This window comes from Bos indicus x Bos taurus, chromosome 4 (genome assembly GCF_003369695.1).
Source record: "Bos indicus x Bos taurus breed Angus x Brahman F1 hybrid chromosome 4, Bos_hybrid_MaternalHap_v2.0, whole genome shotgun sequence".
Taxonomy (NCBI): domain Eukaryota; kingdom Metazoa; phylum Chordata; class Mammalia; order Artiodactyla; family Bovidae; genus Bos; species Bos indicus x Bos taurus.
In genome coordinates, this window is record NC_040079.1 from 41,721,632 (window position 1) to 41,733,701 (window position 12,070).

The window sequence follows — 12,070 nt, forward strand, 5'->3', positions numbered from 1 at the left end:
GGCATAGCAATCCATTCCAGTATTCTTGCCTGGAGAATCCCACAGACAGAGGAGCCTGGTGTGCTACAGTCCACAGGGTTGCAAAGAGTCGGACATGACTGAAGCAACTTACACACACACACAATTTGCAGTAAAGCAAAACAAATTTATAACCCTCTCTTTGTAGGTAAACAGGAATGATATTTATTTTTTTAACTGTACAGCATGTGAGAACTTAGTTCCCCAACCAGGGATTGAACCCATGCCTCTTGCATTGGAAGCACAGAGTCTTTAACTGCTGGACCGCCAGGGAAGTTGCTACTTTGGAATTCTTTAACAAACTATCTGCTTACAGCACACTTTGAAAACCAGAGTTCTCTATGACAGGGTTTTGAGAAGCCCTTAGGTCTTACAGTTACTGGCAGGCACCACTGAAAATTGGACTTAGGATCTTATTGTAAGAGAGTGTTGCAGAGAATCCTTGATAGGTCACCTATGTCAGATTTCTGATAAGAAAACAGTGGGACCCTGGGACCTGGTGACGGGATATTTGGTTGATTGATCTGAAAGTCCCAGGCCTGCCACTTTCTCTTCCTTGTTGGAAGAGAGGTGCCTCCCTCAGGTCTTGCAAAGGTTCACCTGACACAAGAGCCTAAAAGATGTTGCAAATCCTTCATCTTTTGTCCTTGTCTCCATCCAGATAAATGAGGGTCAAGTACTGATGATTACTGTCTATATTCCAGAAGGAAATAGGTTTCACACTGAAGGAATTGAGGACCTGGCTAATGTATGCTAGCAAGATCTGAGCTTTTGCAGTTAAGATCTAGGAAGAAATAACCAGAGAATATTTATTTTATGGAGGTAAATGTGAGGGAATGCAAATGTATTAATATATGTGGAGTATCAAATATCTTACTTTAGATGTTCTGGAGGATTACTTTGTAGCCTTATATGTAATCCATTTTTATAAATATTGCATGGCTGCTTAAATAAAGCACATCTGTGTAATTTTTGAAGCATTTGCTGTATGTCTCCTAATTGAGTTTTTTTTCCCATGATATTATTCTAACCATATGTACTTTAAATTTTCCTGGTCCATCTGACATTGACTGGTTGACGCATGCTAAACTCTCCTTGAAAAGATATTAGGAACAAATGTGTTTAACATTTGCTAACATTTTGATATAAGGCTATTCTCCACATTTTGACTTAAAAAAAAAAAAAAAAGTTTTGGTTGCACTACATGGCATGTGGGATCTTAATTCCCTGACCAGGCATTGAACCCATACCCCTGTATTAGAAGCGTGGTGTCTTAACCACTGGACCACCAGGGAAGTCCCGTGATTTTTAAAACTTCTTATAGATGTTTAATATCAATAGAAAATTATTCATTATGCATTGTTTTGCTTTGTTGGTTTTTTTTTTAACTAATAAATCATTTACTTTATTCGCCAATATGTTATCTGTAACTGCATTCTAGACACACATATCACACTTAGCATCATCAAAGAGAATGCTTTTTTGGCCCCTACTCTTTTTTTTTTTCTTTTTAATTTGTGTTTTTATTGAAGGATAATTGCTTTACAGAATTTTGTTGTTTTCTGTCAAAACTCAACATGAGTCAGCCATAGGTATACATATATCCCCTCTTTGAAACTCCCTCCCATCTCTCTCTCCATCCCACCCTTCTAGGTTGATACAGAGCCCCTGTTTGAGTTTCCTGAGCTGTACAGCAAATTCCTGTTGGCTATCTATTTTACATATGGTAATGTAAGTTTCCATGTTACTCTTTCCATACATCTCACCCTCTCTTCCCCACTCCCTATTTCCACAAGTCTATTCTCTATCTCTGTTTCTCCATTGCTGCCCTGTGAATAAGTTGTTCAATACCATTCTTCTAGATTCCATATATATGTGTTAGAATATGGTATTTATTTGATATTAATATGATATTACTATTTCTGACTCACTTCACTCTGTATAATAGGTTATCAGATCAGATCAGTCGCTCAGTCGTGTCTGACTCTTTGCGACCCCATGAATCGCAGCACGCCAGGCCTCCCTATCCATCACCAACTCCCGGAGTTCACTCAGACTCACATCCATCGAGTCAGTGATGCCATCCAGCCATCTCATCCTCTGTCGTCCCCTTCTCCTCTTGCCCCCAACCCCTCCCAGCATCAGAGTCTCTTCCAATGAGTCAACTCTTCGCATGAGGTGGCCAAAGTACTGGAGTTTCAGCTTTAGCATCATTCCTTCCAAAGAAATCCCAGGGCTGATCTCCTTCAGAATGGACTGGTTGGATCTTCTTGCAGTCCAAGGGACTCTCAAGAGTCTTCTCCAACACCACAGTTCAAAAGCATCAATTCTTCGGTGCTCAGCCTTCTTCACAGTCCAACTCTTACATCCATACATGACCACTGAAAAAACCATAGCCTTGACTAGACGGACCTTTGTTGGCCAAGTAATGCCTCTGCTTTTGAATATGCTATCTAGGTTGGTCATAACTTTCCTTCCAAGGAGTAAGCGTCTTTTAATTTCATGGCTGCAGTCACCATCTGCAGTGATTTTGGAGCCCAGAAAAATAAAGTCTGACACTGTTTCCACTGTTTCCCCATCTATTTGCCATGAAGTGATGGGACCGGATGCCATGATCTTCATTTTCTGAATGTTGAGCTTTAAGCCAACTTTTTCACTCTCCATTTTCACTTTCATCAAGAGGCTTTTGAGTTCCTCTTCACTTTCTGCCATAAGGGTGGTGTCATCTGCATATCTGAGGTATTGATATCTCTCCTGGCAATCTTGATTAGAGCTTGTGTTTCTTCCAGTCCAGCGTTTCTCATAGTGTACCCTGTAGTTCATCCATCTCATCAGAACTGACTCAAATGCATTCCTTTTTATGGCTGAGTAATATTCCATTGTGTATATGTACCATAACTTCTTTATCCATTCATCTGTCAATGGACCTCTAGGTTGCTTCCTTGTTCTAGCTATTGTAAATAGTGTTGCAGTGAACAATGGGATGCATGTGTCTTTTTCAATTTTGGTTTCCTCAGGGCATATGCCTAGAAGTGGGATTTCTGGATCATATGGTGGTTTTATTCCTAGTTTTTTAAGGAATCTCCATACTGTCTTCCATAGGCTGTATCAATTTACATGCCCACCAAAAATGCAAGAGTGTTCCCTTTTCTCCACATCCTCTCCAGCATTTGTTGTTTGTATATTTTTTGATGATGGCCATTCTGACCAGGGTGAGGTGATATCTCATTGTAGTTTTGATTTGCATTTCTCTAATAATGAGATGTGTTGAGCATCTTTTCATGTGTTTGTTAGCCATCTGTATGTCTTCTTTGGAGAAATGTCTGTTTAAGTCTTTTCCCCATTTTTTGATTGGGTTGTTTGTTTTTCTGGCATTGAGTTGTATGAGCTACTTGTATATTTTGGAAATTAATCCTTTGTCAGTTGTTTCATTTGCTATTATTTTCTGAGGGTTGTCTTTTTACCTTGCTTATAGTTTCCTTTGTGGTGTAAAAGCTTTTAAGTTTAATCAGTTCCCACTTGTTTACTTTTGTTTTTGTTTCTATTACTCTAGGAGATGGGCCATTGAGGATCTTGCTTTGATTTATGTCATCAAGTGTTCTGCCTATGTTTTCCTCTAAGAGTTTCAGTTTCTGGTCTTACATTTAAGTCTTTAATCCATTTTGAGTTTATCTTTGTGTGTGGTGTTAGGAAGTGTTCTAATGTCATTCTTTTACATGTAGCCGTCCAGTTTTCCCAGCACCATTTATTGAAGAGGCTGTTTTTGCCCCATTGTATATTCTTGCCTCCTTTGTCAAAAATAAGGTACCCATAGGCTCATGGATTTATTTCTGGGCTTTCTATCTTGTTCCATTGGTCTATATTTCTGTTTTTGTGCCAGTACCATACTGTCTTGATGATTGTAGCTTTGTAGCATAATCTGAAGTCAGGAAGGTTGATTCCCCAGCTCCATTCTTCTTTCTCAGACTGCTTTGGCTATTTGGGGTCTTTTGTGTTTCCATATGAATTGTGAAATTTTTTGCTCTAGTTCTGTGAAAAATGCCATTGGTAATTTGATAGGGATCACATTGAATCTGTAGATTGCATTTGGTAGTATAGTCATTTTCACAATATTGATTCTTCCTACCCAGGAACATGGAATATATCTCCATCTGTTTATGTCATCTTTGGTTTCTTTCATTAGTGTCTTATAATTTTCTGTGTACAGTTCTTTTGTCTCCTTAGGTAAGTTTATTCCTAGATATTTAATTCTTTTTGTTGCAGTGGTGAATGGGATTGATTCCTTAATTTCTCTTTCTGATTTTTCATTGTAAGTGTATAGAAATGCAAGTGATTTCTGTGTATTGATTTTGTATCCTGCAGCTTTGTTGGTATTTTTAAAGCTTGAATTTTGTCTTTTAACAGGGTTGCAAATGCTATTTTAATGTATTCACTTGCTTATTATGATTTGTCTACTGTTCATTTTTCATTTCTTTATGTTATCATTTTGAGGCTTTTAATATATGCATATATAATTTATGTGTGTGATTTAGTCTGTTGTATTTTGTTTATGAAGAATTTTAATCTTGAGCATATCTGTTTTTCAATGAAATTGAGCATATCTGTTTTTCAGTGGGGTAACTTCTGTCAGCCCAAAACAGTGTGCTTGACCTCAACTCTGTCAACTGCTTTATGCTATTAAAAATATGGCCTATTAATTGTTTGCTTCTATCTTCTGAATTGAAGAAATGATTGAAATTTTGTTTTAAATTCTACTATTTATATATAAAAGTGATGTTTTAAAGTCTACATTTAAGTAGTTGAATGAATCCCTATTTTAAATTTTACTATAATTGGTCAAAAATTTTTTGATTACCTGTATACTTGTCTAGTCAAGGCTATGGTTTTTCCAGTAGTCATGTGTGGATATGAGAGTTGGACTGTGAAGAAAGCTGAATGCCGAAGAATTGATGCTTTTGAAGTGTGGTGTTGGAGAAGACTCTTGAGAGTTCCTTGGACTGCAAGGAGATCCAACCAGTCCATTCTAAAGGAGATCAGCCTTGGATTTCTTTGGAAGGAATGATGCTAAAGCTGAAACTCTAGTACTTTGGCCACCTCATGCAAAGAGTTGACTCATTGGAAAAGACTGAAGCTGGGAGGGATTGGGGGCAGGAGGAGAAGTGGATGACAGAGGATGAGGGCTGGATGGCATCACCGACTTGATGGATGTGAGTTTGAGTGAATTCTGGGAGTTGGTGATGGACAGGGAGGCCTGGCGTGCTGCAATTCATGGGGTCTCAAAGAGTTGGACACGACTGAGCGACTGAACTGACTGAATGACTGATACTGATCTTATTTAATTACCAGAATCAGGACAGGAAATATGGTACACCATTACCTCCCACCTGATATCAGTTTTCTTGTCTTTATCAACCTAATTTACATCACATAATTATTATTTTATTGTGATTTTTTTTCTTTAAGATCTATTTTAATAAGAGGATTAAAAAGATTTTTTTGCATTTGATGTAACTCTGCTTACCAAAGTCACACCAAATTCTACATAATTATTTTGTTTCAGTGCTTGTGGGTCATTCTATATTTCTTCCTTTTCACTTACACCTTGCTGCCTCGATGTATGTCTAATGGGAATTTGAGGGGAGGGGAGTGGTACATAAGTGTTATATCTTGAGATATCGTCTGCCACCTTTACATGTGAATAACTTGAAAAGATAGAGAATTTTTATTTACAAAATATTTTGCCCTCCTCAATGCTCTTTCATTGTGTTTTAACATTTGATGTTGCAGAGTAGAAATCTGAGTCCAGCCAGACTTTATTCATTCTTTTGTTTTACTTATATTTCAAATCTGGCAACTTGTATTCATTTTGTATTATTGATAATTTAAAATTTAGCACATATTTAGGTGTAGAATTTTTATTCTTTTGAACATGAAGAATCCTCTAGATTTGTAGACCCAAGGATTACTTCATCCTGGGAAAGATTGTTTCTATAAGGTTTTTGATTTTTTGGTTCAAGTTTACTGCCATTCTCCCAAGGAACACATAACGGTTTTAAGGTAAACAGTCCTTTACCTGCTATCTATATAGTTTTCCTTTTTCTCTCATTTATTCTATTGTCATTTCATCTAGAATTTGACACTTTTTTCAGGGTTATCCTTTATATTATTACATCAATCTCTTTTTTTCTATAGTGTCTTTTCTCCCATTTTAGTCTACAATATGGATTTTTAATCTGCACTTGCATATGAAGTTTCCTTGAAATTTGATTGTTTCTCACTCTCCTTTTTACATCTCTACTTGCATCAGTTTTATTTTTTTTTCCCTCTTCTTATTTTCTTTGTCAACTTCACAAAGGCACCTAGGAAATACCTTCTAAATTTTAAAACTATTTTTTCAATAGAAGGTCATTTTATAGATCTGCTCTTTAATTTCTAGGAACAATATTCTCTCTTTCTTCAATTAAAGTATACTTTCAGAACTCCCATTTTTGTTTTCAGATTGTTTGTTCTATAAATCCTTTTGTTTTTGGATTGTTTGTTTTGTGAATCCTCAGATGGCCAGAGAGTTATCCAGTTTCAGTAGACACAGGGCAGCTAGAACATTATTATCCTTGCCGCTACTCATGTGATGGTTTCAGGATATAGATCTGAAAGTCAGGTGTGGGTTCAGTTCAGTTCAGTTCAGGTCAGTCGCTCAGTCATGTCTGACCCTTTATGATCCTATGAACCACAGCATGCCAGGCCTCCTTGTTCATCACCAACTCCCGGAGTTTACCCAAACTCATGTCCATTGAGTCGGTGATGCCATCCAGCCATCTCATCATCTGTCGTCCCCTTCTCCTCCTGCCCCCAAGCCCTCCCAGCATCAGGGTCTTTTCCAATGAGTCAACACTTTGCAGGAGGTGGCCAAAGTACTGGAGTTTCAGCTTCAGCATCAGTCCTTCCAATGAACACCCAGAACTAATCTCCTTTAGAATGGACTGCTTGGATCTCCTTGCAGTCCAGGGGACTCTCAAGAGTCTTTCCCAACACCACAGTTCAAAAGCATCCGTTCTTTGGCACTCAGCTTTCTTCACAGTCCAACTCTCACATGGAAAAATCATAGCCTTGACTAGACAGACCTTTGCTGGCAAAGTAATGTCTCTGCTTTTTAATATGCTGTCTAGGTTGGTCATAACTTTCCTTCCAAGGAGTAAGCATCTTTTGATTCAGTCTCCCCTTAATGTTCAGAACCTTGAAGGTGACCTGAGCCTGCAGGATTGTGGTTAAGTGTATGCGCCCTTTGACAGCTCAGGTTGTTTAACCAAATTAGAGACTCGGTTCGCAGTTTTTTGAACTAGCTTGTTTAAGTCTGTACTTCTACTCAAGTATCCACTGCTTCCACAGCTTGTCCTAGCTTGACTTTAATTCATAAAGCCTTTATCATGGATAAATAAGCATTCTGGAGAGTCATGCATCAATGGCTGGCCCTTCTATTCTCTATTATGACTATTCTGTGAAATAGATTCATACAGGGAGGGAAAGGCAGTTGCAAACCTTTCCTTAGCTAGCTCTGAAGATTGCAGGAAAAGTAGGGAGGGTCCAGAGTTTGATCTGACTTTACTTGGTGTCATATGATCTATGCTAGAGGATGGAGCTTGTGATGAATAGTCCAAGAATGTAATTCTCAGTCCTTTATATCAAAGATGTAATTGTTCAAGTCCTGCCAAGATTTTGGCCAATGTCTTTTATTTCTCAAAACTGTCATGTTTGGGGCCTCAATTCTCAATGTTTCTTTGTATGTATACTCTTTACAACAGTACCCTATGGATTCTTCCCAAATGGTGTGGGCTCTATTTCCCTACCCCTTGTGTCTGGGCTGGCCTTGTGATGGGCTACGGTCAAAAGAATATTGTAGAAGCTATAATGTGCCCATCCTGAGCCTAGACTTCAGAGGCTTCATGTACTTCTGCCCTGTCTCTTTAGCCCCAGCCACTGCTATGAGAATAAGCCTGAACTAATTTGTGAGAGGATGAGGGATCACTTGAAAGAGAGCCAGGTTGTCCCAGATGAAGTCATTGAAGATCAGCCAGTTCTCAGGAAACCTGTCAACTGTCCACATAAGTGAGCCCAGCTGAGATCAGCTTTAATTGGGCCCAGATCACCAATTTATAGCCAGTTTACAGACTCATGAGAAATAATACATGGTTGTAATTTTAATCTAGTAAGTCTTGGAATGTTTGTTAGGCAGCAATAACTAACTGATACTGCTACATTTAGGCACATAGTTGTTTAAAGATCCATGAAATTAGTGACAGATTGCACTTCAGATAAGTTGGAATGATTTACTTTCTCACCAGCAGAAATGCACTGTACCCTAACTAGCAGTTGTCTTCAATGTGTATTTTTTAGGTGCAACTTAATTAGTAAAATTGGTCTCTCAATTTAATTTTCACATACTTGATTCACAGGGCTGTTTTAAATATTTTTCGTGCATTCTTATTAATTTTAAATCATTGGCCAAAGCTTTTGAATGTCCTTTGTCCCTTTTTTCTTTTGTACACTTTTGTGCAAACACTTTTAAACTTAGCCATATGCATTACAGCATCCTGGAATCTTCAAATGGATGTTTAGGAACATTACTAGTAGAACAAACTAAGGAACATTAAATGCTGCTGTATATTAAGCACAGTGCTGTGAACTTCACATTTGTTATCCCACAGAACCCCAACAATTTTTTTTTCTCTTGAATTAATTTTTATTAACTAGACTTGAGTTTAAAGACTCTTGAGAGTCCCTTGGACTGCAAGGAGATCCAACCAGTCCATTCTGAAGGAGATCAGCCCTGGGATTTCTTTGGAAGGAATGATGCTAAAGCTGAAACTCCAGTACTTTGGCCACCTCATGCGAAGAGTTGACTCATTGGAAGAGACTCTGATGCTGGGAGGGGTTGGGGGCAGGAGGAGAAGGGGATGACAGAGGATGAGATGGCTGGATGGCATCACTGACTAGATGGACATGAGTCTGAGTGAACTCCGGGAGTTGGTGATGGACAGGGAGGCCTGGCGTGCTGCGATTCATGGGATCGCAAAGAGTCGGACACGACTGAGCGACTGAACTGAACTGAACTGAGTTTAAAGAGGGACACTAAGTAATTAATACATCATATCATTAAGAGCTAGATTTAGTCTGAGATCTTTCCCTTGAAAGTCTGTCTCTCTTGATTCTAAAAAAATGAGAAAACAAAAACAAAATAAAAAATGATGCAGGCCATGGCGGGAGGTGGCATAAATTCCACAGAGGACAAGCAGATTGTATTCCCTAAGCATAACCCATCGTGAGAAACAACTGGGCTGGATGAGGCACAAGCTGGAATCAAGATTCCCAGGAGAAATATCAATAACCTCAGATATGCAGATGACACCACACTTATGACAGAAAGCAAAGAAGAACTAGGAGCCTCTTGATGAAAATGAAAGAGGAGAGTGAAAAAGTTGGATTAAAACTCAACATTCAGAAAACTAAGATCATGGCATCTGGTCCCATCACTTCATGGCAAATAAATTGGGAAACAGTGGCTGACTTTATTTTTGTAGGGGGGGAGGTTCCAAAATCACTGCAGCCATGGTGATTGCAGCCATGAAATTAAAAGATGCTTGCTCCTTGGAAGAAAAATTGTGACCAACCTAGATAGCATATTAAAAAGTAGAGATATTACTTTGCCAACAAAGGTCCATCTAGTCAAAGAACTTCCCTGATGGCTCAAACGGTAAAGTGTCTGCCTGCAAGGCGGAAGACCTGGGTTCAATCCCTGGGTCAGGAAGATCCCCTGGAGAAGGAAATGGCAACCCACTTCAGTACTCTTGCCTGGAAAGTCCCATGGACAGAGGAGCCTGTTAGGCTACAGTCCATGGGGTCGCAAAGAGTCGGACACGACTGAGTGACTTCACTTTCACTTTCAGTCAAAGCTATGATTTTTCCAGTAGTCATGTATGAATGTGAGAGTTGGACTATAAAGAAAGCTGAGTGCTGAAGAATGGATGCTTTTGAATTGTAGTGTTGGAGAAGACTCTTAAGAGTCCCTTGGACTGCAAGGAGATGCGACCAGTCTATCCTAAAGGAAATCAGCCCTGAATATTCATTGGAAGGACTGATGCTGAAGCTGAAATTCCAATACTTTGGCGACCTGATGTGAAGAACTGACTCATTTGAAGACCCTGATGCTGGGAAATATTGAAGGCGGGAGAGAAGAGGACGACAGAGAATGAGATGGTTGGATGGCATCACTGATGTGATGGACATGAGTTTGAGTAAGCTCCGGGAATTGATGATGGACAGGGAAGCCTAGTGTGCTGCAGTCCATGGAGTCGCAGAGAGTCGGACACAACTGAGCGACTGAACTGAACTGACTGAACTGAACTGAAGTATAACCCTAACAATTTTTAAGGTAAATAATATAAATAACTCAAGTTTATACATAAAGGAAAATTTAATGTAAATAATTTTAAGAACTCGGAACAAGTAAATGGTAAAATCACATTAAAAAAAATTTTTTTTGGCTACGCCACACAGCATGCAGGACCAGGGATCAAACTCACATCCCCTGCATTGCAAGTGCTGAATTTTAACCACTGAACCACCAAGGGAAGTCCATAGAATCATATTTTAAAACCATATTGTTTGAAAATCCATACTCTTTACCACTATCCTCCTTTCCTAAATAGAGATGTTACACTTCTGAGGACAGAGCACCCAGTAACATTTGGTTTTGGTTTTTCTGTCTGGCTGTGTTTCAATGCCTAATCCATGCTATCATTAGTGAAAAATCCTTCTGGAGCATGATAAATTGTGATAAACATTCATATTTCATAATGGCCTGCCACTTTGTGCTCTTTAATAAGTTTTAAATATATAGAGGAAAACAACACAATGGGAAAGACTAGAGATCTCTTCAAGAAAATTAGAGATACCAAGGGAACATTTCATGCAAAGATGGGCTCGATAAAGGACAGAAATGGTACGGACCTAACAGAAGCAGAAGATATTAATACAATTCTGTGCAAGAATACACAGAAGAACTGTACAAAAAAGATCTTCATGACCCAGATAATCACGATAGTGTGATCACTGACCTAGAGCCAGACATCCTGGAATGTGAAGTCAAGTGGGCCTTAGAAAGCATCACTACAAACAAAGCTAGTGGAGGTGATGGAATTCCAGTTGAGGTATTTCAAATCCTGAAAGATGATGCTGTGGAAGTGCTGCACTCAATATGCCAGCAAATTTGGAAAACTCAGCAGTGGCCACAGGACTGGAAAAGGTCAGTTTTCATTCCAATCCCAAAGAAAGGCAATGCCAAAGAATGCTCAAACTACCGCACAATTGTACTCATCTCACATGCTAGTAAAGTAATGCTCAAAATTCTCCAAGCCAGGCTTCAGCAGTATGTGAACCGTGAACTTCCTGATGTTCAAGCTAGTTTTAGAAAAGGCAGAGGAACCAGAGATCAAATTGCCAACATCTGCTGGATCATGGAAAAAGCAAGAGAGTTCCAGAAAAACATCTATTTCTGCTTTATTGACTATGCCAAAGCCTTTGACTGTGTGGATCACAATAAACTGTGGGAAATTCTGAAAGAGATGGGAATACCAGACCACCTGATCTGCCTCTTGAGAAATTTGTATGCAGGTCAAGAAGCAACAGTTAGAACTGGACATGGAACAACAGACTGGTTCCAAATAGGAAAAGGAGTATGTCAAGGCTGTATATTGTCACCCTGTTTATTTAACTTCTATGCAGAGTACATCATGAGAAATGCTGGGCTGGAAGAAGCATAAGCTGGAATCAAGATTGCCAGGAGAAATATCAAGAACCTCAGATATGCAGATGACACCACCCTTATGGCAGAAAGTGAAGAGGAACTAAAAAGCCTCTTGATGAAAGTGAAAGTGGAGAGTGAAAAAGTTGGCTTAAAGCTCAACATTCAGAAAACGAAGATCATGGCATCTGGTCCCATCACTTCATGGGAAATAGATGGGGAAACAGTGGAAACAGTGTCAGACTTTATTTTTCT